Source organism: Ambystoma mexicanum, chromosome 1q (assembly GCF_040938575.1).
Source record: "Ambystoma mexicanum isolate Mex_15411 chromosome 1q, UKY_AmexF1_1, whole genome shotgun sequence".
NCBI lineage: Eukaryota > Metazoa > Chordata > Amphibia > Caudata > Ambystomatidae > Ambystoma > Ambystoma mexicanum.
Genome location: NC_090922.1, coordinates 1,123,754,653 through 1,123,781,978, shown reverse-complemented (window position 1 = coordinate 1,123,781,978; position 27,326 = coordinate 1,123,754,653).

The following is a 27,326-nucleotide window of genomic DNA, read 5'->3' as shown; positions in this document are numbered from 1 at the left end:
CATCCTACATGACAAACACTGTATCTTTCACCTTCCGCAGTCCATCATTGACCTGCAAATGGCCGGGCCGAAACTGGGGTTTTAGAAAAACAGGTTATCTCCATAAACTTGTCCCGTCCCCTTGCAGACCCTACATTTATGACATATGCTCTGGATAACCCCCCCAACTCTATTTCCTGTTTGAAGTACCAGATACGTATGCCAAGCCTGTGTGCTACTCTGTATCATCCATGCAGCTAATCCTTCTGGGGATGTTATAAACCCATGTCTGTTGTCGTATGCCTAGAGATTGATTGTATATAATGAAATAAGGTGACCGTTACCCATCTCCGACTGCACACAAAGCTATGAAGTGTAAGTTTAGACTTCTCACCATCGGTCAAGAATTATTCTTAGGTACACACTATACGATGCATTGTATGACATCAATATATTTATATATATATATATATATATATATATATATATATATATATATATATATATATATATATATATATATATTCAGTGAAAAAACTTTGTTAAAGGGACTTTATGTTTAAGTTGCGCTACTAAAATCCTATGAAATTCAGTGAAAAAACGAAAAAACTTTGTTAAAGGGACGTTATGGTTCCAAGTAAAACCGAAAAACCCTTGAAATTCGCCAGTTATGGTAAGCTAAGCAACCATAACTCGCGCCACCACCGTGCACTGCTAAGACTAACACCCAGGACATCAAAGATGATGACATCACAAATGTCATTGATGACATCACTGATGCCATCACATGTCTGGCTCATTCTTTTTTCTTTTGCTGACATATCTAGGCCACATGGTTTTCTTCAGTAACAGTCAGAAATAAAAAAAAATATTTTATTTGTAGACGTATTCTTCAAGTAGGTTCTTACAGTAATTCCCTTAAAGTCCAGTCACATCATATGAAACATATACATACGGGAAGACACAAGCTTGAAAGACAGCAATCCTTTTTGTGCATAAAGATAATCAATAGACTTATGAGCACTTTCTGATAGTTCTGTTTTTTTATGGCTGTACTTTCCCTGTACATGGACATATTTGTATACATTGTACTCACAGTACTTTCCTTAGGGTCCAATCACATGAAGTGATACAAATACCTAGAGTAGATAACAGCTTTGAAAAAGAGCAATCATTTATTTGCATGAAAATAATCAGTTAAGTTATGAATTGTTTCTGCTACTACTTGTGCTTTTTTGCTAACTTCACTTTCCTTTTATATACCCATATTGGTATGTGTTCTTGTCTCTTTGTGTTTTGTCTATAGTAATGCAATTATGTAATACATGGGTTTTATTAGCTACTTATTACATATTTCACAGTACACAAAAATCTATTAAGAAAACAATTATCATTTCATTATTCCACATATTAACATTACGAATATTATACCTTCATCTTGTACGCTGCACACAATGTTATGTTTCTGTATGAGTAGCTTAGTATACTAGATAGAACCCCATAATAGAATGCTATTTATATCAATGCATCGTTCAATGCACTAATTAGGGTATGATATTTATTGCAATGATCCTTGACACTTGTTTCGCAACATTATAATAAGAATCCCTTGTACACATATTTCATGAAAAGTACATACACATGTGATGTCATCAGTGATGTCATCAATGACATTTGTGATGTCATCTTTGATGTCCTGGGTGTTAGTCTTAGCAGTGCACGGTGGTGGCGCGAGTTATGGTTGCTTAGCTTACCATAACTGGCGAATTTCAAGGGTTTTTCGGTTTTACTTGGAACATAACGTCCCTTTAACAACGTTTTTTCACTGAATTTCATAGGTTTTTAGTAGTGAAACTTAACCATAACGTCCCTTTAACAAAGTTTTTTCACTGAATTTGAAAGGTTTTTAGCAGCGCAACTTAACCATAACGTCCCTTTAACAAAGTTTTTTCACTGAATTTCATTGGTTTTTAGCAGCGCAACTTAACCATAACGTCCCTTTAATAAAGTTTTTTCACTGAATTTCATAGATTTTTAGTAGTGCAACTTAACAATAATGACTTTGACTTTATATACATATCATATGGAACTGACTGAATCTCTTCTACTGAACTTGATGTCCGCGAACTCATTTAATGTGCGCGGACATGTTCGAAGAACAGTGCCACTACCTAAAAACTCTGGGGGGTATGTTTGATTGTTATGTCATAACATAGGAACATTTAACAAATTCAAAAAGAAGCACACAAACACATTATATGTACTAATACATAAGAAATGTAACCCATATATACAACACACTAACCATTCATTTAAATGCACTATGTTCTAAAATGGAATATACCACAAGAATAAATTGGCTTCCAACATAATTACCTCACAAACACGACAGAACTGAGAACAAGAGCAGACCCACTGAGTGCATAGGACATATCTTACCTGAAATAGTAAGTGTACTTAATTTTATTCATATATTTATAAACTTTCTGTATTAGATAAAAAAAAATATCTTTTTTTTCTCTCACAGAAATGTCTAGTACTCTGGAATGGCTAGAGGAGCATTTCCCACATGAAGAAATGGCACAAGATAGTGAAACTAATGGTAAACACTATATAATATAAACCATGTAATTATTATTACTTTGGATACATTCAACATATATATATTTTTCTTTGTACAGAGCATACCAAAATAGAAAATACTTCAGAAAAACCTGTTATGGATAACACTTTTCACAGTATAGAAGAAACAATGGATTTATTGTTGACTAATTTTAATAATTTGAAAACTTTTGTGGAAGACCATTTTAAACCAAAAACCTCGTACCATTGCCCCACATGTACTTGTCCCTCCTCACCATATCCCAGTCAATTATCCCCAAACCCTCTCCATAACCCAAAACGTTTTGATGAGACTTCCATCCCTTCTTCACCTAATAACAATCATGATCAAACCCCTAATTCTCCTGTTTTTGTTTCTGTTTCTGCCTCACCTTCTCTGTCATAAATTATTAATATATGTTAAATAAAGTTACATTTTTATATTGTGTTGTAAATAGTTTTTTTTTTTTAAAAAAAAACAATGTAGGTGTCTGCGGACAGTGCAGGTGTTCTGAAATGTTCGTAAATAAACGAAAATGGAGGTGTCCTGAAGAACACTATACGCTAGCAAGATGAAACTATTCTAAGAACACACGCAGTGTTCTGAAATGTTTGTAAAAAAAAAATTAAAGTGTCCTAAAGAACACTATATCTGTCCGTAGTGTTCGCTATCAAGTTTAAACTCTTCTAAGAACACAATTGGTGTCCTGAAATGTTCGTACGTAAACAAAAATGGAGGTGTCCTAAAGAACACTATATACGTCTGTAGTGTTCTCTATCAAGTTTAAACTCTTCTAAGAACACAATTGGTGTCCTGAAATGTTCGTACGTAAACGAAAATGGAGGTGTTAGAGAACACTATACCTGTTCGTAGTGTTCGCTAGCAAGTTGAAAATGTTCTAAGAACACAATTGGTGTCCTGAAATGTTCGTACATAAACGAAATTGAACGTGTCCTGAAGAACACTATATCTGTCCTTACTGTTCGCTAGCAAGTTTAAACTGTTCTAAGAACACACGCAGTGTCCTGAAATGTTTGTTTCACGTGTGACGCAATTTTAATTAGTTCAGGACCCGAACAGTGTCCGTAGAACATCAATGCGCATGCACTAGCCAATCTCTGTGCATTTGGTGTCCTGCGGAAATGCGCTTCCTTCGCAGACTTGTTCGCGAACGGGTCATATGACCGCGCCCACGCTGATCGCGTGTTCTGAATGCGGACACTGTTCGGGTCTCCGAACAAATTAAAAGTACATTTTCAATTAATCCATAATATTTTTCAATAAAATCTCACCATGGCACAAGTCCCACCTAGTAATCCTGAGTTTCTACATACCTTTTGAAACTTTTCAAACTTTTTTTTGTGTTCGATCTGTCCGCGGACAGCGTGCATGTCCGCGGACCGCGCACAAGCACCCCTATAAAAGACCACGCCCTAGAGCTCATTCTTATTGTGTTTCTGGCTTTTCTACAGAGCACAGCGAATTTTGCTGCCAACTGCAGATTTCCATTGCATCTTTGATGGCATCCATGGCTGCTGAACTGCCACCTGGTGCTGCACCTGCTTCAGCACCATCCCCACCCCCTCCACCACCACCACCTTCCCAAGGGCCTGAAGAGGGGAAGAGGAGTGAGGATGCGGAGGAGGAAGAAGAGGATGATGAGAATGAGGTAGAGGAAAACCCTACTACCCGCACTAGGCGTGAGTCTTGAGTGTGGCAGTTATTTACCATTCATGGGAATGTTCCTAAGGCTCGTGCGAACAGTGTTACCTGCAATGAGTGCAAAATGATACTCAGTCGCGGGAAGCACAGCAAGTACAGCTTTGGGACCACTACTATGAAGCGACACCTGAGGTCATTTCACTCTGAGGCTATTCGCAGGGTTGTACCTTGCGAAGAATGTAGCAGGTTGATTTCCTCTACTTCATCCTCTGTTTCTGATCCTGTCACCACAAGGACCACCTCTGTGGGACAGCATCTTCCTCAAGCTGCCTCACAGGCCATACAGAATGCTGATGACCCTTACCTTTCGAGGGTCACAGTTGTATGAATGTACTGTGACACAGTACTCTGCAGGGGGGAGCGACTTCGTAGTGCTTTTGAGACAATCGTCTCAGAGCACGAGAAGATCTGCTCACTACCCAAATAAAACCCACTCTACATCTTCCTCTCTCAGCTCGCCCTTTCTTATCCCTGTGGTTGGTGTCCCCCCTTTACCTTCCTTTCCCCTCCTCTCCTAGTGTGTCGTGTATAAAAAACCCAAAAAAATACAAAATATCAAAAATCAAAAAAAAAATAAGGCTCTTTTCAGAGCCGCCTTTCACAGTGAAAAAATAGAAGTGAAAATAAATGAAGCAGGGCCCTTTGTATTTTTTAGAAGTCCGTGGACAGTTTGCGAACATTTAAATAATTGGGTTGCTACCCCATCACAAACATTGCAATGTTCTCTGGGAGGAAGTGGAGGCTCTGAAAAGAGCCTTTGGGAGGTGTTTGTAAGTCAAAAATTATAAATGCTTAACACCTACTTCAAAATGGATGTTGTAATTCCAAAAAAGGTCGCAATGCATTTTGTACATTTCTCCGAAAAATCTGATTGCCACCATAAGTAAGATGGATTCCATCTTTGCGAAAAATGTTTGTACTACGAAACAGAATATTTTCATTGTGAAAAGAAGACATGCCAAAATCTTTTAGAAAGGCACAAACAGCTTTATTAACATTGCGCCTTGCTTTTTCCATTTATGGATTAAATGAAGAAGAACGAAGCCACATTTGTCTCTGCGCAATCCGTGAAAATATCACTTGAGAATTAGGAAACATGCCCATAACCTTCCCAAGTCCTTCTTTCATAGCAAATTGCAAAAAAAATCCAGTCACATGTCCTAAACTGTTCCCTCCACAATGAATTACAATTATGTCTGGATGTTGCTCTGTCTCCAAAGTAGCACAGAGAGGTAGCAAGTCCAACCACTTCATTCCACGTACTCCATGCCAGTGTACTTCCACATGTGGGAATCCAAGATCTACAGCTACTCCACAGCTTTCTGCATGCACCTTCAACCAATATATACATGAATCTCCCAAAATCCATACAATCTTTTTCCTAAAATACGCAGACATAGCTATCTGTTGTTCTCTCAAAAACAGTATATGAGAAACTCTCTTCTGGCACAACACACCCACTAAACTTTCCTCACCAATCCCTTTTAGTACTCATTCTCATTTGCATGACTTCTGAACCCAAAAATCCCCAGATGTAACTCCCGATGTCTGCGAACTACCGCCATGTCCGCGGACATATCGTAACATGAACAGCCCTTCTACCATTTCCACTTCACTCTCTCTGCCATTCCCTCATTGGATGTAGCTAAGAAATCACATGGCCATGCACCAATCACATTCAAGACCTCTAAATCTAACTGCATCATTATAGATCAGCACTGCAAATGTACTGTGAATCTCTGTGAGTACAAGTGTCATATCATTGGCAAGCACCATCTACCAGAAATACTGTACAAGTCTCCAAGATTTCTACTTGCAGCTCCATGCATATCCATATGCATGAACACAAACTTCAGGTATGCATATTTTCTGTACAGTAGATTAACACATTTTCAAACAGACTTTTAGCTTGTGTAATCTGTAAAATGAATTTACTGTATTTTTTCAATTTCCTAAAATCAACTATCACTTATAAACCTTTATACTATTTACTTTCTTTATATACACATACACTCAAATCATGTTAAACTAAATTTTTTAAATGAAATATATAGACTACATATATTCAAACAAAATTGCATGCAAGCACAATCTATGTTTAAATCTTTAAAAAATACTTTTGCAATTTCATATTTTTTTCTTTTATTTATTTATTTACTTAATTACTTTAATTTAGACATGACATTGAGGCACTATTACCTAGAACAGCTTAGTTACAGAAATAGTGGTATTCACTGGTATATTATAAATTTCACAAGACATAGTAAAGATATTTTTGTTTTGCTACAGTTAGTCATTCAATACAATTTGTTCATTAAGAACATATCATATGTACTGCACTGATGCAATGTATCTTATGTAAATAAATTAGTTTTATGGTTTTAAAGAAGGCACTGAGGATTTCAATTAAAAAAATCAATATCTAAATTAAAAACAGCGCTATATACAAACAAAGTTACTAATTTGAAGCTTTTACAATTGCAGTGAAGACCATTCTCCTGAAAAGTAGTAGCCGAATTCGAAGAACAAAGAAGAACTAAGAAGGTACCTGTTAATTTAAGAAAAAAAGTAAGTAGAATATCACCATAATATTTGTATTATTACTCAAAAATACTATAACGTTAATACAAGCTATTTCTGTGCCTAAAAATAGTGATTGTGTACCATTTTGTCCAAAAATCTCCATGTCTTAAACAGCGATTTACAGCCAGAATGGCCCACAAATTCCTATTTTTGGGCACACAAATTACCCAACTGAACCGCTACAATGTTCATATTATAGAACAAACAACTGTTTTAATTGTATACATTAGATTTACTATTTGTACTTTTCCACACCAGTAGCTTACTTTTTTTTGTCATCTGAACCCCAGTTTAGTAACACATAAATTCAAGAATACCTATCCCTACTAGTTGTAGTTCCCAATGCACAATCACACACCATTACATACATCTTTATCATCTTACTCAAACACTCATGCACACAGCACAAATACATTCCAGAACACCCCAACCCATATCTTCTTTAATTTTTTCAACAGACCCTAAAGAATGCCTACCAAAAGTCAAGTCCGTAAAAAGCAACGCAAAAGTAGAGCAAATGAAAATAAAAGTGTCCAACATAAGCATCCATATCTAGCAGAATTTGTAAAAAAAACGTTGAAACAAAACAGATAATACAGTCATTTAGTGAAACACAAGAAGTTTCAAGTACAAAAACTTTGCTTCCACTATCAAAATGTAAAACAAACCAAAAAAACAATTAACAAAAAATCAGCTAATACTACTGTCGGGGGGAAATTCTGCCGGGGTCGGCCGGACCGTCCGCAGACCTCCGGGCAGGGAGGCCCCAACTCCTCCCGTATATCCCAAAAGAGATAGAGTATGAGACACACGCAAGAAGCAAAGTGACTCTGCTGTTTATTAGACAAAACGGCAGGGATGGGTCAAGGAGCGTACGCGTCCGTCCTGACACACACACAATCGTGGGGCTCGCAGGCCCTTTTTACCTTAGTATGACGCGCTACTTGCGTCACTTGGAAAGTTTAGCAAAAAAACTCCACTCTGGATTGGTTACTCGAGTGGTAGGGTTAGTATAGCGCACATATAGAGAACGGTGTTAGTGGCTGAGGGTAAGTCAGGTGGTATACCTGGGCTGTCCCTTCAATTTGATACATGAAAATTGTCACATGAAGACCTCTGAGGATTGGTCAATGTGAATGGCGTCTGTGATAAGAACCCCATGTTCTAATTGGTCCGCTCGCGAGCCTCCCAGTCTGGGACTATCGCTGTTCCCAGCTCGCGGTGCACCTGTCATTTGCAACAATGTTTTAATATGGGTAGGTGTAAACAATGTGAGGATTTATTCATATGTTGGGAGGTCGAATACTCCCACTGCTGCAGATGTCCAATGAGTCTTTTAATTGTATCTGCCTGTGTCTCGAAACGTGGGATTCAGGCGTCTCCTTCCTCCTGGGCGTGGCATCTTGTCAGGTTTGACTTTGTCACGTGAGGTGGGACCGTGTTTGAGGCAAAATTCAACACAATTAATATTGTTTTTCCTACTGTGTGCCTGGTTTATCTTGCAGGTGCGACCTTGGCGTTGGCTTGCAGCGTGCGATATTGCAACATCGTGCCCTTGGCGGCGTGCTTTCGCCGGGCTCATTTTGCAGGGTCAGCAACCCAGTTCTTGCTCACTCAATGTTCATGGAAGCTTTTGCCTGCGGCCTACTTGGGCCTGGTGCATAGGTGGAACCGTTTGATGCAGGGCGCTTTAGGTTACGGTATCATATTGCTTTATCCTCAGTATCGTGTCCCCGTTATATTCTTTATTATGGTACATGGCTCTTAGAAGAAGCGTGAGCAAGCCTTTTTTATATAAGTTCATGATGCGTCTTGCGTTTCTGCATTTTGAGAGCCTATGTGGAAAATAATAAAGATGTACGTCCGTGAGTATGTCTGTCGCCTACGTCATAGCACTGAGTATATTCTTCGTGTAGATTGGTGCGGGAGTGTCTGGTGTGTATATTTGCACAGGTGTGCTGACCGTTGGCTAGGTCGTCATGGCATCTCTAACGATGTGTAGGTTTAGTCGAGTTGGTCCGTGCCGCAGGTGTCGGCATGGACAGGGCGGGCTGCTGGGCAGGTAGATGGGCACATCCGTATGTTCCTGTACCAGGGTATTTGGTCGTCCGGTAGATAGGCAAACTCCTCTCGTGGCGGGTGTCTTGGCCGTGATCCTCTAGGCCAAGCGCGAGAGGGGAAGGGCGGGAGCCTGTTCTTCCATTCTCCCACTTCAGTCCCCCCTCTGGTCGACTTGTCGACCACAAACATATCCTTTTCTTTATCTCCTCTTACTCTCCATATTTTAGTTATTCCTCCCAAATGTCCATAGTGGTTAACATGGTCTTCAAATGACCAATACATATATTCAAATGTTCCTCCAGGAGTGCAGTATACCCATTTCCCTATGTAGCTCATTGGGTTTCTTGGGTTTTCGAGCTTCACAGATGGTGGGTCCAGGTGGTTGGTGATGATCTGGTTGCGCAACTTCTCTCTCTCCTTTATTATTGTGCCTGTGTGTTGGCCGTCATCTGTTGGCATCAAGAGGTGTATACCAACCATTTCGATCATCTCGTCTGTGGTGCGTGCCTTCCGGGCCTTCCAAAATCTTATTATGATCAGTGCAGCTCCAGCCAAAATAGTGCATCCAACTATAATCTTCAGTCCATCTGACAGCCAAGATGGCATCCATGACCATAATATTGAAAACCAGCTCTCATCCTTTTTCACACCTTTACTTTCATCCATCATTTTTGAGTGCATCTGGGCCAATTGTGACACAGCTTCCGTGAGGGTACCATTGTCAGCATCGTTAGCAGGAATGAATGTGCAGCATGATTGTCCTATCTTTGCGCAAACTCCTCCTTCCATTGCTGTGAGGAGGTCCAGTACATATCTGTTCTGTAGTGCAACCATTCTTACTGCTCGCAATTCCTCTTTTATTGCGTTGAATCCATTTACTGTAGAGTTAATTGTCATCATTAGTTCCCACCTAGTTATCTGGAGCCATTTCGCGTTTGCGTAGGCCTGCAGTCCAGGATGTATTATTGAGGAGAAGAACATGGCTGCTCTGCTGAATAGTCTGTGTTCCGGCGGAATTGAGGTGAGTGCTGTTTCCGACCTTCCCACAGGTAGTTTCCTGTCAGGGGTTCTCCTTGTCTTTTCCTTCTGTTGAGGACAGTGTTGTTGCCGTTGCGTCTGTTCTCTGGCCCTTTCCGAGGCTGTGCAGATCGCTTCTTCCTTTTGTTTCCTTCATCCATCTTGGGCAAATTCACCATATTCACATGCTTCTGGGGTACCACTAGTTATGGTACATTAACGTGTACTATAGTGCATACATCATTCCACAAAGGGGCCAGTGTGTGATACGCCTTGTCTCCACAGGCCCAGTAATGGTCCATTACTACTGCTGTTCCTGCTCCCCCCTCAGGTAACTCCATCACGCTTTCACAGTTGGTGTTGTATCCTACATCCACCTCTCCTTTATGTTGGTAGCATACCTTAGGCGCAGTTAGCGGCAATATTGTTATTGGGTCTTCATCCTTCTCCATCCACGTAAGCATGGGTAAGTACTTGATCCAAGTCATCCAACATCTATGGTTATGTCCATCAATAGTTGAAATATGTTCTCTTGTTACCATGTTGCTGCCAACCACTCCTATGTCCCATTTGTTGTCCATGTACACCTTCCCTGTTATTATCATCAGTGGTCTTTCCCAACATCCGTTTTTACCAGGGACTTCAGCGGCGTACCAATCACATGGTAAGTACTGCAGTGTTACATTCTTTGTTTCTCCTTTTTCAGGACCACTTGTTATGTATCTGAATCCTTCAGCATGTAGACTGCTCTTGTGGTAACTCAAATAAGTCTTAAGGAAGTTGTTTTCATATGGATATGTATCTCGTGTTTTCCACACCAGATGCACCACTGTCCCTTGAAATCTTCCTTTCGTCTGGAATAGTGCCAGGTATATTATACATCGTGCTATTTTTTAAATGTTCGAGAAGCGCTCATGGCGTATGGGATCAATGAGCAAACGTAGCAGCTGTCTTCTGTTGTCTGCTTGCCTATTTTGGTCATGTGTTGGTACCACATGTTGTTAGAGACGTGTGCTGAATCTTGTACATAGTTGTCAATGCCTTTATTATCTGAGTATGTGCTGCGTTTAACTCTATTTTCCTGGTGTGGGGTTTTACTAGTACCACCTGACGTAACACCTGTTGCAGCTGGGGGTGGGGGTATATTAGGTTTGGGTACAGCAATAATATCAATAGCATAGCTGTACTGCCATACAGAGGCAGCCAAGAACCCGGTGATCATTAAAATCCCTATCAATTTTATTACAAATGCTAATTTCACTGGTATTTTGCTCTTACCTTGCTGCAGTCCGGCAGCTTATTCTTGCGATGTTACAGTTGCCCGCCTGAAAATACTTAATATGCTCGTTATTAAGGTTAGTTATTGTTATTAAGCTCTCCCTATCAAGTAGTCATTCAGTGCCCAGGCGAAGAGCTGTTCCCACGCCAATCTAAGCGATCTATCTCTTAGGGCAGGCAAGTATGGTTGGAGGTGGGGCATTGAATGTTCTATGGCCAAGAGGAATGCTGTGTAGTAGACACGTACCCTCCTTCCTTTCAGGTACGTTGGCCGTTTTATTTCATATACAAATTGGTGTGACAATTCTTCCAGGTAATTATCGTCTGAGGGTACCATCTACTCCTGGGCAGTGAATTAGTTAGTTATCTACTTTCTTAACAGTACAGTAATACGCTTTACCTGCATGTGCGAGAGAAAAGAAAGAGAACATTCAGGTGTTTACATGTGTATATGTGCAAAAACAATGTCCTTCAGTTCAGTTATTACTACAGTGGGTAGGGGGTCAATGGGCAGAGGGTTTGGGGCTCAGCTGGCGGGAGTCTCTTTACCCTTTGATCGTGTAACCATGGGTTGGGCGGTTTGGGGATCACCCCTTTCTTTTCTAATAGTTGTCTCTGGGGAATCTGGGGGGTGGCATGGTATGGGGACACTTAGGCTGTTAGTTGTGGGAGAAGTCTCTTCCTCCGTTGGTGACGCTGTTGTTGTTCTTCCTGTGGCCCTGTCGGTGGCGCTGGGGCGGGTCTGGAGTTTGTAGATCTTTACGTCGTGTAAGTGGTTCCAAGCATGTTTTTCCTGTAACTTTACTGCTCTCGTTGATACCTCTTCTACCAGATGGGGGCCAGTGAATCGTGGACTGTTCCACTTTCTGTTGAAATTGCGAAGTAGTACGTGGTCACCTTTAGCAACTTTGCACAGTCTTTCCTTTTCCAATTCTTTATCCACGTCTTCTTGTTGGTCGCTGTTAGACCCCGCCCCGCGTGCGCTCGAGCTGTTGAGACACAAACACTACACTAGTAATCAAAGAAGACACATATTGGTACATTTCATCACCAAGAACACTCGCAGTACTCTCGTGGTCAGTAAATGCTCTTGATGTTGGCGTTAGGGGAAGGCGCATTTGACGTCCGGTAACCACCTCGTGAGGGGTGAGGTGGTGGTCGGACCCTGGTCTATTCCTTAGCTCAAATAGGGCTAATGGAAGGCAATATAACCAACTCTTCTTTGTTGTTTGCTGTATCTTTGCAATTGCCAACTTTAATAGGCCGTTCAGGCGTTCACATATACCGTTGGCCTGTGGGTGGTATGCACATGCAAATTTATGCTTGATGTTCAGCAAGGATGTAATGTGCTGGAACATTTCGTTTGCGAAATGTGGGCCATTGTCTGACCTTAATACCTCACAGACTCCCCACCTAGGGAAGACCTTCCTCACTAGGAATTTAGCTGCTCTAAATGCATCTGAGTGTGAACAGGGCCCTGCTTCAATCCACCTCGAGAATGGGCATATTACTACAATCATATACCTATTTCCTTGACATACGTTGATCATATCAACATAGTCAATATGGAGATGTCGGAACGGTCCCTCTGGCCGGGGTATAGTACCTCTTATCACCTTCAGAGTGTGGCCGGCCGTAAACTGTTGACATGTGAGACAATTGCTGATAAAATTTGACACATGAGAATTTAACTCGGGGCAGAACCAGTCTTCCGTAATTCGTGCTGCAATTACTTCCTTGCCTGTGTGGGCTGGGTAATGTAGTTGGCTCAGGGCGGTGTTCAAAAGTGCCAATGGTATTACAACCTTTCCAGTGTCACCCTGGCGCCATAGTGCGTCGGTTGGTGACATTGTGCATCCTCTTTTTACCCATAGTTCTTTTTCGGCCATTGGTGCAGCCGCTTGCAGCTCCATAATCTGTGTGGCTGGGAGATGGGTGTACCCTTCTCTTATCAACATCTCCTTAGCCATTCCCCTCCCTCTCCCTCTCTGTGACTCTGGGGGGTTCCATATCTCACCAAAGTATGCAGCATACTTCGCATGTGCGTCTGCTGCTGCATTCCCTTTTGAGATGTGATCTTCACCATTGGTGTGTGCGGTGCATTTCACTAAAGCTAATTCTTGGGGGTCATTTATTGCTTCAATTAGTTCAGCCAATAGGAGGGCATGTTGCACTGGAGTGCCATCAGCTCTCCTAAACCCTCTTCTTCTCCATTTCGACAGCCCTGAGTGGACAGTGGATGTAACATACGCGCTGTCGGAGTATATGGTCACTCGTTTGTCAAAGCTTTCCTTCAACGCCAAGATCAGTGCAACTAATTCCGCTGCTTTAGCGGAGTAATGCTGTGGTAATTGTACACATTTCATGGCCACACACACCGGTACCTCCATCATTTTTACCACTGCTGCCCCAGTCCTCCTTACACCATCCCTTTGGTCGATAGTTGATGACCCATCAATGAACAAGAGCTCACCTCCCTCTAGCGCGTTTTCTTCAACCTTTCTAGTACATGAGTACATGTCAGTTATTTGCGTACAGTCATGGGCATAATCTCCCTTCTCAATTACTTCTGCTAGGAACCTTACAGGGTTGACCGTGCTACATCTAACAATTGATAGTTCAGCTCTGGATAAGATGATCTCATAACCTGATGCCCTTTGCGTGGTTAGGGTGGACTTAGGTTTATTCAATATGGCAAATAGTGCATGTTCCACAAACAGTGTAGTTGGGCACCCCATGGTTATTGCTGATGCTTTCTCTAACGCAAAAGCAGCTGCGCCGAGACCTTGTTTGCAAGGGAAATGACCTAGCATCACAGGATCTAAGTGGCCGCTGTAAAATGCTACTGGTTTGTAGCCCATGCTTGTTTTTTGGGCCAACACTGCTTTCATTACTGCTGAGTCGCAATGTGAAAATATAAAAAATTGTCGCTCATAGTCTGGGGATGCCAGTACCGGAGCAGTTGATATCGCATCTTTCAACTCATCAAAAGCCTCTTTCATTTCCATTGTCCACCCCAGCTTTTTCTCCCCTTTATTAGCTTCCTTTAACCCCTCAAGCAGGGGCCCTATGTATGAACTGTAATCAAATACCCATGCTCTACAGTAGTTGCATAGACCCAGGAACTGCTGCTGTTCCCTCACTGTTTGTGGCACTGGTGTGTTTGAAATGGCCTGTGCTCTTTGTGGTGCAATCTTTCTTCCATGTTGGGATATGAGCTGACCAATATAAAGTACCTGTTCTTGACAGTACTGTAACTTTTCCATGTCTACCTTGTAACCTTTCTCAGCCAATATTGTCAACATCTTTAATGAGTCCTCTCTGCATGTCCTTTCATTTGTGCTGCAAATTATTATGTCATCGACATACTGCAACACTGTGCTTTCCACTTCAATGTTACCCAAATCCATCTGTATTACTCTGTTGAAAATTGAGGGTGATTCACAATACCCTTGTGGCAATCTGGTGTGTTTCCACTTTGTGTTTCTGTAAGTGAAGCTAGTCAGATCTTGTGAGTCTGGGTGCAATGGTATTGAGAAGAATGCATTTTTAAGGTCGATCACTGTAAATCGTGATGCTTCTGCTGGAATGCCACACAATATTGTGGCTGGGTTTGCTGCTATGGGGTATTCTGCTTCTACTATGTTGTTCAAGGGCCTGAGATCCTGTATGAAGCGCCAAGAACCCCCTTTAGCCTTGCGCACTGGGTATACAGCCGTGTTACATGGTGATTCTGAGGGGACCAATATGCCATTATTTATAAGGGCCGTTATGGTTTCATATATGCCCTCATCTGCCTCTTTTGATAGTGAGTACTGTTTCACTCTGGGGAGTATTGCACCTTTTTTCAATTTTATCCTTACTCCCCCTATACTTTTTATGCACCCCACGTCATAGGGGCTAGTAGTCCACAGTGATGTGGGTACCTTTGTCATATCCTCCTTAAAGAAGGGGACTGGGGTGCATGCGGGTGCCTCAAGTGCCATTGCAATTTTCTGTGCTACTTGTTTGTACGCCACTCTTAGCCATATTTCCACACTCATCATAAACACCATTTCACCTTCCTCCTTTTCTTCTGAGAACAGCTCCTCATCTGACACCTGGGTGAGTCTACATCCTTCCGCTAGTGCTATCACTGCCCTCCATGCCCTTCCTTCTCTGTCTTGGGCATGTACAGCAACGTAATCAGCTGTTGCTATAATGCTCTCAATGTCCACTGGAACCACCTTTCCTTCTGGCTCATTGACTGGTGTTTCTGGTCTGAACAGATAGGCTGCTGGCCTCCTCCACATTTTTCCCTCTATCCCTGGCATCCATGCAAATGCCATGTCTGTCCCGTACTGGAAGAGCTCACCATCTACTGGCTCTGCCCTAATCGCTGTTTGTCCGCAGTATGCTTGCATAATCTGTCGTGCTGTGAGCATGTTGATCCCTGGAGTGGAGCAAATTATGCCGTCCTCAGTAAATGAGATCGTCATATTCAACCTGTTCATTATGTCTCTCCCCAGTATATTTACTGGTGAGGCACTATAATATAGAAGTGGGACTGACAGGTCAGAATCTCCTATAGATAAGGGAATGTTATCAGTAAAAGGAACCAACCCTTTAGCCCCAGAGAATCCTTGGGTGTTCATGGCTTCGCCTGACATCTTAAATTTACCTTCCCTTATGCAAGACCGGGTCGCCCCGGTGTCAACAAGGAATGATAACTTTTTGTCACCTATCGTTACCTCTATGCGTGGTTCCTCCGCACTATTAGGTGTTACTGACAGGATGGGACACACCAAGGCCGTCTGTGGGCTGTCCTATTGAGGGTACAACGATTGACCATTTCCTGTGTAAGGGTTGTGTCCCAGGACCGTCACCCTACCCAGTTGTGTTTGTTGTACTTGGGGTTGTTGTGTTATCGCTACCTGTTGTTGTGGCAGTGAATGTGTCTGTGGCTGTTGTTGTGTTATTAGTTGTTGCTGTTCATTTCCCTGTTGCAACGTCTGCTGTTGCTGTATGCCCTGCTGTTCCTGTGTGGGCCTTGGTTGTCCCTGTTCACTCCATGATGGTGTTCCTGGTCTTACTCTACACTTGTGTGACATGTGCCCTAATAATCCACAACTCCAACACACCGGTGGTTCCCTACTCTGCCATGGAAAGCTCCCTGTGTTGTCCTGGTATACTGGTTGCCCTGTGGGGTAGGAATTTCTAAGTCCTCCCACCTGCTGTTGGGTATTATATCCGTATCCTCTCCCTCTCATAATTCCTCCTCTCCCCCTGTTGTAATTATAATACCCAGCTCCTGGCATTGGGTATCCTCCCATGTTGGTCGTATATGGTTGGAGTGGCGGCACCTGTTGTGTTATAGTCTGTGAAGGTGGTATTTGGGAGGGGTCTTGTGCAGCCACTACTTGTGTGGGGCTTTGGGTCATTGTTGTAGGCGCAGTTATTAGTGCCCCTTCCATTGTGTATTTAGTAAGCTTTTTCTGTACTAGTTTAGCCTCTTCCGTTTTCTTGTCCTCTTCCTTTTGTTTCATTTTTCCTTGCCATGTCCTGCAATGATGCACTATAGTCAGTTGTATTTCTGGCCATGCTTTTGCTTCCATTCCCACTACTTTCTTCAGTTGTTTCTGAACTCCTTCCGAGAGCCCTTGTACTAGTATATGATAAAATATTGCGGGTGTTTTGTCCCATTGTTCTCTAGTTTCCATGCACCACTTCTCTTGGATTTCCTGGATATAATCAACAGGATCTTCGTTCTCACGCATCTTGCGGGAGGTAATTGCTCCTATGTCTGATGTGTCTGGGTACTGTACCCTCAGTGCCTGCCATAGTGCATGTCTGCAGTTTGCGAATGGTGCCCCATCATGCGATGTGTTTGTTATTGTTACCCCAGGGAATCCCGCTCTCTTCCAAATGTCATCCGCTGCATCCCCTAATATCGATATTAGAAGGCCCTTCACATCTCCTACTGCCAGTTTCTGTCCTGCGGTGTGTTTTTCCATTTCATATATCCACTTACCTGCACCTCCACTTAATGATGGGAGCCTGCATTTTATATTTTCTTTGTCTGTATGCTTCCAAGGGACATACTGTGGCCTAACCCCTCCCCTCTCCAGAAGTGGCATTAAGTTATGTCTCGTTTTACCCTTTGTGTTCCATAAAATCGAGTCCTCACACCCTTCCTCTTCTTCCCTTTCTTCTACATCGTCAATTTCATCCGTATTTCCCCTGCTCATAACTCTTTCTTCTCCATCTTTTCCCCTTCTTCCATCATTTCCTGTATTTAATGTGGGCATGTGTATTCGCCTTTCCTGCCTGCGTCTAGGGAGGTCCCTAAGCCGACATGCATAGGGTGTCAGTTCGTCTGTGAAGGGCGCAAGTTTTATTGTGCGTAACGAGCGTGAGGTGGTTGAGCATGTAGGGCGCGATGGGAGAGGGCGTGATGGGGACGGTGCGGCCTCATGTGTCTGTCTTTCCGCTATTCCTTGCTCATCCTCCTCACTTCTCTCCAGCTCATCCTTTCTCCTACGGATCCATGGTGAGTCTGTGTTGGTCCGGGTGATGTATAGTTTATCTAGGCTTTCCCTTTCACTATTTCTTCCTTCCTTCTCCACTCCTTCTTCTTCCTCACTACAAAAGTCAGTCATAAACGGCACCCCCCACTCGGTCTTTTTCCCCTTTATTGTTACTGTTTGTAAGTCTATTAGGTCCAGTTCTCCTTTTTCTCCTTTATCAACCGCTCCCCTTTGCGCTGATGTTGTTGCTACTTCTGTGTCTCTATATACATCCCCCCATACTTCACTCTCCCTTCTCCTATCTTCTCTTTCTCCTTCATTTCTCTCCTCCATCTCCCTACCATTTTCCTCCCTTTTCCTTTTTAATTCCTCCATTACTTCACTACTCATCTGTTCCAGTATTCTTTCATCCTCTTTCTTCCTTTCCCTTTTCACCCTTTCCCTTTCTAATATGCTCTCTATCACCCACCCTTCTTCGTATTTCTTAGTCGTTTCTGATAGTAATCTCCTCTTCCACATTGCCATTTCTTTTTCTTTCTCTTCTTCTTCCCTTTTCTTTTCTCGCAGCACAGCTCTTGATACCCTTTCTGCTGCTGCTTTTACCCTTTCAGCTTCTCTCCTTTGCTCCTCAGTTCGTTCCCTTATTTTTTCCAATTCGTTCTTACCTTCTTTCCTTTTCCTCGCTCTCTCTCTTTCCTCCCTCTCGAGATGTTTGATCAATTTATTCTGCTCATCCCTTAATTCTGCTATTCGTTCCTCCAAAATCTCTTCCTTTTGCCGTAACTGCTCTTCCCCTCTCATTCCACTCTCCCTGATATTATCCTTGTCTGTTTTCCTTACTACCTCCTTCTCTTCTCCTGTTAATGAACCTCGTAATTTTAATAGTATCTGTGCAGCTACCCACTCATCATTTCCTATTTCCACAGTTTGTTCTTCTCCAGTCCTCCCCTCTGGCATCTTCCTATGAGCCACATATGGTGGAGGGCTGTATGCCGGGTTCGAGTACCCTTCAGCCGCCCTTAACTGACCTCTTTCTATTTCTCCTAACTCCCTTAAAGGGTACAACCCCCCTCCCTCTGTTTTCACTCCCTTTGCTAGGGGTATATCGTTGCTCGGTTCCTTTTTTATTTCATTTGATGTATTATTCTTTTCTCCTCCCTCTTGTCCGTTCCCCGTGTTCTTTGGGTCTTCACTCCCCTTTTTCCCATCCTCTCCTTCCTCCTTAATCTCTTTTTCTTCCGGTATTTCCTCCACAGTGAACATTCCATTTGGTCCTGGTCGGGACCCTTGGAACATCCTCCATAAGTTAAACACCTCCACGTGGTTTGCCAACTTCTTCCCTTTGTATGTATTATGCAGATGGTTTAGTAGTGAATGTTGGGCATATGGATCGAAGCTACCATTAGGCGGCCACGGTGTTATCATTTTGTTGTCCGTCCCCTGGGTCCATTTTATGCTATACTTAATCAGTTTCTCCCTATGGGGTGACAGTGTTGTACATATGTGCTGTAGTGGGGTAGTGAGGGTGTTCCCCCACCCTCCCGATCCTGTCCCGTATGACATAGTAGCGCTCCACTTGTTACCCTTCCCCTATTTGGTAGCGGTTATCTCATTAGCAGTTTACAATAAACAGCCTTATATCGTTACCTGGCCCCGTAAGTTTGGGGACTTGCGATAGTCCGCTAAGGAAAATTATAAAAATATAGTATTTACATTTGTATATTTTCTTCTGTCTTTCTTCCTTTACACGACACCCTTACGGCCCCCTGCGGCCGAGGCGCACGTAGCCCCCTGCGGCTGCGTACCCCTTATGACGTTCTTATACAGTCGTCCTATTTTCACTTGCTCCTCCTCCTTCTTCTACACTTGCCGTGGCCGGTGTTCTCCGTGCGCAGCCACGTCCCCCGTTTCACCTTTCCCCGATCGACTCATTACCATTTATCTCCGTTTCCACTCCCTTACCACAGTTCTCTTCCCCACCACTCTCAGAAAGAAAGATGCCTTGTGCTCGGGATATCCTATGAAAGCCCTACTGGTGACGTCACCGATCTCTTCGAGCTACTGGTAAGTTCTTCATATATTCTTTAAGTTCAAAATACACTTGCAATCTACCCCCGTTAACCTCACAGCTGGTAATCAATAATATAATCGGACTGCGCACACTGCGTCGCCTCGCGTGTGATACGCCCCTCGACAGGAGGGCTTAACCAGCCAATTATCTTCCGTATTGGGCAACTAACTAGCTACCGCCTACAGGGAAACGTCATCTACCTATCGAGTTTCTTGCTTGAACAATAGGGATCCTCATCTACTCATTGATCAATAAATGCCAAATCGTAGGAAACCACACACACACACACCCTTACACGTAGTCGCAACCTAGGCCAATCAGTGTCTACGAGCGGCCGCACGTGATGTTTTCGTGCTCCGCCCCCCCTCGCGTAACGTAGCCGACTGCTCTCACACTCGTTCGGCTACCATTCATTCCATTGCCAACACTAAATTGTCAAACCTTCACCGCGCACCTGTGCAACACCTCCCACCTCCCGTATTTAATTCCTCCCCCCTCCCTCACAATTTCACATTGTTTGTTGTGCGTGGCATGCTCACCAAGTTCTCTTGATGCGGGGCCGCTCGACTGCGTGCACCCCTCCAAGTGGCTCGCCACCTCCCCTCGTCTGGACCACGTCTGGACACTCGCCAACCGCGGGCGGGATACTTCTCAACCGGCTCCCGAGGGCCAATATCCGGATTGCGCTGTCCGGTCTTCTCGCAGTACCGCGATGGTCCTGTAGTCCTCAGAAGGGGGCAACGGCAGAGGGGGCCGCGCCGCCGGGCCTCCTCGCAACGCGATTACCTGGAAAAAGTAAAAATAAAAAGCAGATCTTAAACAGATCTCAGCGGTGCCTCCAACTTGTCGGGGGGAAATTCTGCCGGGGTCGGCCGGACCGTCCGCAGACCTCCGGGCAGGGAGGCCCCAACTCCTCCCGTATATCCCAAAAGAGATAGAGTATGAGACACACGCAAGAAGCAAGGTGACTCTGCTGTTTATTAGACAAAACGGCAGGGATGGGTCAAGGAGTGTACGCGTCCGTCCTGACACACACAGAATCGTGGGGCTCGCAGGCCCTTTTTACCTTAGTATGACGCGCTACTTGCGTCACTTGGAAAGTTTAGCAAAAAACCTATCTCCACTCTGGATTGGTTACTCGAGTGGTAGGGTTAGTATAGCGCACATATAGAGAACGGTGTTAGTGGCTGAGGGTTAGTCAGGTGGTATACCTGGGCTGTCCCTTCAATTTGATACATGAAAATTGTTACATGAAGACCTCTGAGGATTGGTCAATGTGAATGGCGTCAGTGATAAGAACCCCATGTTCTAATTGGTCCGCTCGCGAGCCTCCCAGTCTGGGACTATCGCTGTTCCCAGCTCGCGGTGCACCTGTCATTTGCAACAATGTTTTAATATGGGGAGGTGTAAACAATGTGAGGATTTATTCATATGTTGGGAGGTCGAATACTCCCACTGCTGCAGATGTCCAATGAGTCTTTTAATTGTATCTGCCTGTGTCTCGAAATGTGGGATTCAGGCGTCTCCTTCATCCTGGGCTTGGCATCTTGTCAGGTTTGACTTTGCCACGTGAGGTGGGACCGTGTTTGAGGCAAAATTCAACACAATTAATATTGTTTTTCCTACTGTGTGCCTGGTTTATCTTGCAGGTGCGACCTTGGCGTTGGCTTGCAGCGTGCGAGATTGCAACATCGTGCCCTTGGCGGTGTGCTTTCGCCGGGCTCATTTTGCAGGGTCAGCAACCCAGTTCTTGCTCACTCAATGTTCATGGAAGCTTTTGCCTGCGGCCTACTTGGGCCTGGTGCATAGGTGGAACCGTTTGATGCAGGGCGCTTTAGGTTACTGTATCATATTGCTTTATCCTCAGTATCGTGTCCCCGTTATATTCTTCATTATGGTACATGGCTCTTAGAAGAAGCGTGAGCAAGCCTTTTTTATATAAATTCATGATGCGTCTTGCGTTTCTGCATTTTGAGAGCCTATGTGGAAAATAATAAAGATGTACGTCCGTGAGTATGTCTGTCGCCTACGTCATAGCACTGAGTATATTCTTCGTGTAGATTGGTGCGGGAGTGTCCGATGTGTATATTTGCACAGGTGTGCTGACCGTTGGGCTAGGTCGTCATGGCATCTCTAACGACGTGTAGGTTTAGTCGAGTTGGTCCGTGCCGCAGGTGTCGGCATGGACAGGGCGGGCTGCTTGGCAGGTAGATGGGCACATCCGTATGTTCCTGTACCAGGGTATTTGGTCGTCCGGTAGATAGGCAAACTCCTCTCGTGGCGGGTGTCTGGGCCGTGATCCTCTAGGCCAAGCGCGAGAGGGGAAGGGCGGGAGCCTGTTCTTCCATTCTCCCACTTCACTACAGATAAAACTACTTCTTCAAATTTTAATATAGTGCAAAGTAAGCATACCAAGAAAAGTATTTTAGCCAAAATGTACTGTCACAAAGTCCTTCAAAATCTTATGAAAACAGGAGAGAAATCAGGTTCAATGCTTAAAGCCTATCATAGGAAATTAATCTTAGAAGCGTTGATGGACAGTGCAATTCTTCTCAAAAGAAAGTTATTTATTTTACTGTTAAACAAAATGAAACCACTAACAAAACTAATAACTAAATTACAAAAAAGACTTCTCAATAAGCGAAATGTCAACAGAAAGAACTTCTTAAGTATCTGCGGAGGTGAATGGAATCACACTACAAGCACAGAACCATATTTTAATGAAGAAGCGTACAAACAAAAGCAAACAAATACAATTGCCATACATAGCAGTGGTCGATGTTATGAAAAAGTGAATAATACCATAATGGAACAAGAAGTACTCCTTACAAAAATATGCCCTGAAACTTAGAATTACCCCTCCATTCAACTGAATCAGTACGTCTAGTGTACAAATGGCCATGCACGTCAATGTGTAACATTCCCAAACAATGTTTCAAATCTTTACGCCAATTCCTCAATAAATATGTAAAAAGCAAAGACAAAATCAAAATTAAATTACTGCAAAATATGGATACCTGTCCAGTGCGCAAGTACACAGGACTACAAGGACATTCATTGGCCTGCATTACAGGACCTACTTGTAAAACCACTTTCCATGATATCAAAAGGATATCAACACATCATTCAACTATAAGAAATCTAGTCTATAAACTGTACTATGCTAAAAGTCCTGCTTTAGCACTAGCAAAGTTAAATAACATCCTTCTACATGGTACAGCAAAAGACCTACTTGAAGAAACTCACTATATCCAGAAAAAATATTTTGGAAGTGAAAGCCATTTACAGAATGAAATAGCTTTAAACCAATTAAGCAACAATTCTACACATGGCAACCTTTTGCTAAACACATACAAAAAAGAAATACTAAAATTGAAAAGTACATCAGCTGAAGTACCAAACCATGTATGTGTATGTTGCCGTAGAACTTTTTATAAAAGTAACACAAAAACTGTAGACCTATCATACAAAATAGAAGACAATGAAGATTCTAAGTGGTTTGAATTAGCTCTCTACCTTGTAGCAGAAAACAAATACGAAATAACTGAGCCCTTAATACTTTGCAGTTACTGCACTACAAAACTTGACAACAACCAAACTCCTTCACGTGCTATTACAAATAATTTGGAATTATACCCAGTACCAAAACCCCTACAACATCTTAATTTATATGAGAGCACCATAATTCAAACAGTACACCCATTTCAAGCAATAATACGCCTTCAACCAAAAACATCAAAATTACCTGCCTCTGAATTGGTAAAAGGCATTTGTGGAAAAGTAGTTTATTTACCATTAGATCTAAAAGAAAATGTGCATACTCTAGGAGTGCAACGTCCAATGCAGCAATCTTTAATTATGTTAGTAAATGGAGTACCTACAAAAGACAAAAAAATATGGCAACAGCTGGTAGATTTATATAAAGTTAGACAAGCCTTCCAATATCTTAAAGAGAATAATGAATATTACAAAGAAATTAATATTGAAAAAAACTTGAAAGATACAACTAAAATAATTCAAGAAACACAAGAAGCTGGTCAATTTGAGCTACTAGATCCTGCTACAATATCAAATACTTTAGACCATGATACAATCCATCCTTTGCACTGTAATGACACCATAGAAGATGTACTGGAAACTTACCAAATGCGTCAAACAAAAGGATCGCCAATCAGCATATGGGAAAAAAGTATAGAAGCACATGTTTTTCCTCTACTCTTTCCTACTGGCAAAGGAGAAAGGTATGATGATAGACCTATTCAAATATCAGCTTAAGAATACCACTCATTACGGATGTATTCTGAAGATCCCAGATTTAGACAAAATGTGGAATACATATTCCACCTACTCTTTGAAAGTGAACTAGCAACTTTATGTTAGGGAGTTGCACACATATTAAAATCAGGATCACACTTTCAAAATATGACAGCTACACAATTATTAGAAAAAGTGCAACAAAAGGATGAGGTTTTACAATCAAATATTACAAATCTATTAGCAAATATGCATGGTACTAAAGAGTACTGGCTTCGACGACATGGAGATGTACGTTGTATGATAAGAAACCTTGGCCCACCCACTTGGTTTGTTACATTAAGTTGTGCAGAATATGCATGGGAAGATTTACATGATTTCCTACGCATATCAAATAAAAACAAAACAAACATAGATATACTAATACCTGGAGAACTTTGTTCTTTGGATCCTGTTAATGTCTCAAGATATGTTCACCATCGCTTCATTGCTATGCTACATTTTATTTGTAATAAAACTGTTCCCCCCCTTGGAGAAGTGCAACACTTCTTTTGGAGAAAAGAATACCAAGCCAGAGGAGCACCACATATCCACATGCTTTTATGGATTAAAGATGTTCCTAAATTTGGTCAAGACAGTGATGCCACTGTTTTACAGTTTATTGAAAAATATGCCACTTGTGAAATTCCATCAGAAGCCACAAATAGTGATCTTCATGCACAAATTTTACAATTTCAAAGACACAAATGTGGAAAATATTGTCGTCGCAAATACAAAAACAAAGGGAAATACTACACCAAATGCCGATTTGGTTTCCCTAGACCAGTTACAAATACAGGTCAAGTGAACAACCTCATGTCTTCAGTTAGACATAGTGTTAAAGGTAAGTCACCTAAAAATACATATTACATAAAAAGAAAAGAAGAAGAAAAATATATCAATGATTATAATGCAATCATTGCCCACTTATGGAATGCAAACATAGATGTGCAGTACATTGCAGACAATTCTACTGCAGTTGCACGATATGTCACAGCATGCTTAACTAAAGCAGAAAAGACAGAGCTCCAAGACCTCTGGAATGACCTGTCATCAGATAAAACAGTATCTCAGAAATCATACAGCTTGGGCATAAAAATGCTCACCCATAGAGAATGTGGATCATATGAAGCAGCTGATCGTTTAACTGGTACTGCATTGTATGGTAAATCTGAAAATATAGTATGGCTAAGAGTTGGTCCAGCTAAATCTAGAAAAAGAGTTCTAAAATCATATGAAGGTATAGAAACAATAGCCAAACATGATCCCAACAGCCAAGACATTTTAAAAAACAATTTATTGGACACATACTACCCAAACAGAAGTAATACTTTGGAAAACATGTGTCTATACCACATAGCCCAAAACTACACATACAAAAATAATATGAAACCTGATAAAAAAAAGGTAAATAAAGAGTGACAAACTGTGAAGGCAGCTTAGTTAAACTCACTAAACCAAATTTAATGAATCATATCAAATTGTCATTAAAGACTCCTCAACATAAAGAAGTATATTACATGTCCCTACTACAGCTCTTCAAACCATGGAGAAAAGAAGAACAATTACTAGATAACTATGACTCATATGAGGATGCTTTCAAAGCAAATGAAAGCACTATAACTGATGTAAACTTTACACAGTACAAAACAATGTTGCACAATGAACAGCAACACAAAGAAGAACTCTAAGCCCAACTAGATAAGGACACTCCTGACAGTAGTCAACCTTCTGTAACAGGAAGCCAAGAACCACTGGGAGAACCACTAATAACTAAACAATGAGCAAAGTGGCATTTTTCAAGAAGTAACAAAACAAATTGCACATGGTGTAAAACATGAAAATAAAGAATGTTCCTGCCATAATTATAAACCTATACTACTGTACGTCAGTGGTGAAGCTGGTTCTGGCAAAACATTCCTAATCAAAATCATTAGCAAGTTCCTTCAACAATTGACAAACAACAAACTGTCAGCTGTTGTCACTGCCCCCACAGGCTTAGCTGCCTACAACATAGGTGGTGTTACATTACACCGATTACTACTATAACCAGTAGAACACCAGAACAAATTAGACTATTCCAAACTTTCTGTAGAAGCTGCAATGGAATTACGCAGAGTATTGAAACAAATGAAAATGCTAATAATAGATGAAGTGAGCATGGTCTCCAACCTGATGTTAGCTTTGATTCACCTCAGATTACAAGAAGTACTTAAAACAGACTATGAAGAGCTCTTTGCAGGAAAACACATTATTGTTTTTGGAGGTCTGCTTCAATTAACACCAGTAAAAGGTGAGCCTATTTTTAAAACATTAGGACACAAACCCTGCCGTAAAACTGTTGGCAGCATTGGAAATGTTAACCTTTGGCAACATTTCCAATACAGATAATTAACAGAAAACATGCGGCAATCTGCAGATCTCACTTATGCCAACATTTTAAAAAGTATCAGAGTTGGTATACTTTCTAAAGAAGCAAAAGCAATATTGAAAACCCGGCACATTAATGCACTTTATGGCGATAATGCATGTGCTACAGATGTTATGGAACAATTAGCCCACAAAAATGTCAATTGTATGACCTTAATGCCAACTCTTGCAAGCTCTTTCAAATTCAATGAAATCATGCTAAGTAAAGAAATGCAACCAATCATGGAAATTAGCGCCACAGACAAACTAGATGTACATGGTATGACACTACCCATGTGTGACCAAGCCACAACAAGACTAAATAGTTTAGAAAAATCAATCTCAAACACAGCAGGCTTAGAAAAGATATTAAAATTATCCTTAAATTGCGAGTAATGCTTAAACGTAACCTTGACGTGGACCAAGGACTAGTTAATGGAGCACTGGGTACAGTTGTTGGCTTTCAAACATAAACACGCGACAACAAATTTCAGTTTGTCAATATACTCTTTGACAAACTTTCAGAAATAAAAAGGATAGGACGCTCAACAGCTAGATTCCTTCTCTTCAAAGATATGTATGTACGCAGAGAACAATTTTCTCTAACTCTTGCGTACGCAGTCACGATTCATAAATCACAAGGTCTTACCCTAGGCAAAGCAATGATAGATATTGGTAACACAGTCTTTAAAGAAGGCATGAGCTATGTAGCACTATCACGCTTACGTACACTTGACGGTCTATTTCTAATCAACTTTGATGCAAGTAAAATAAACGCTGATATTCCTTGCATTTTAGAATACAA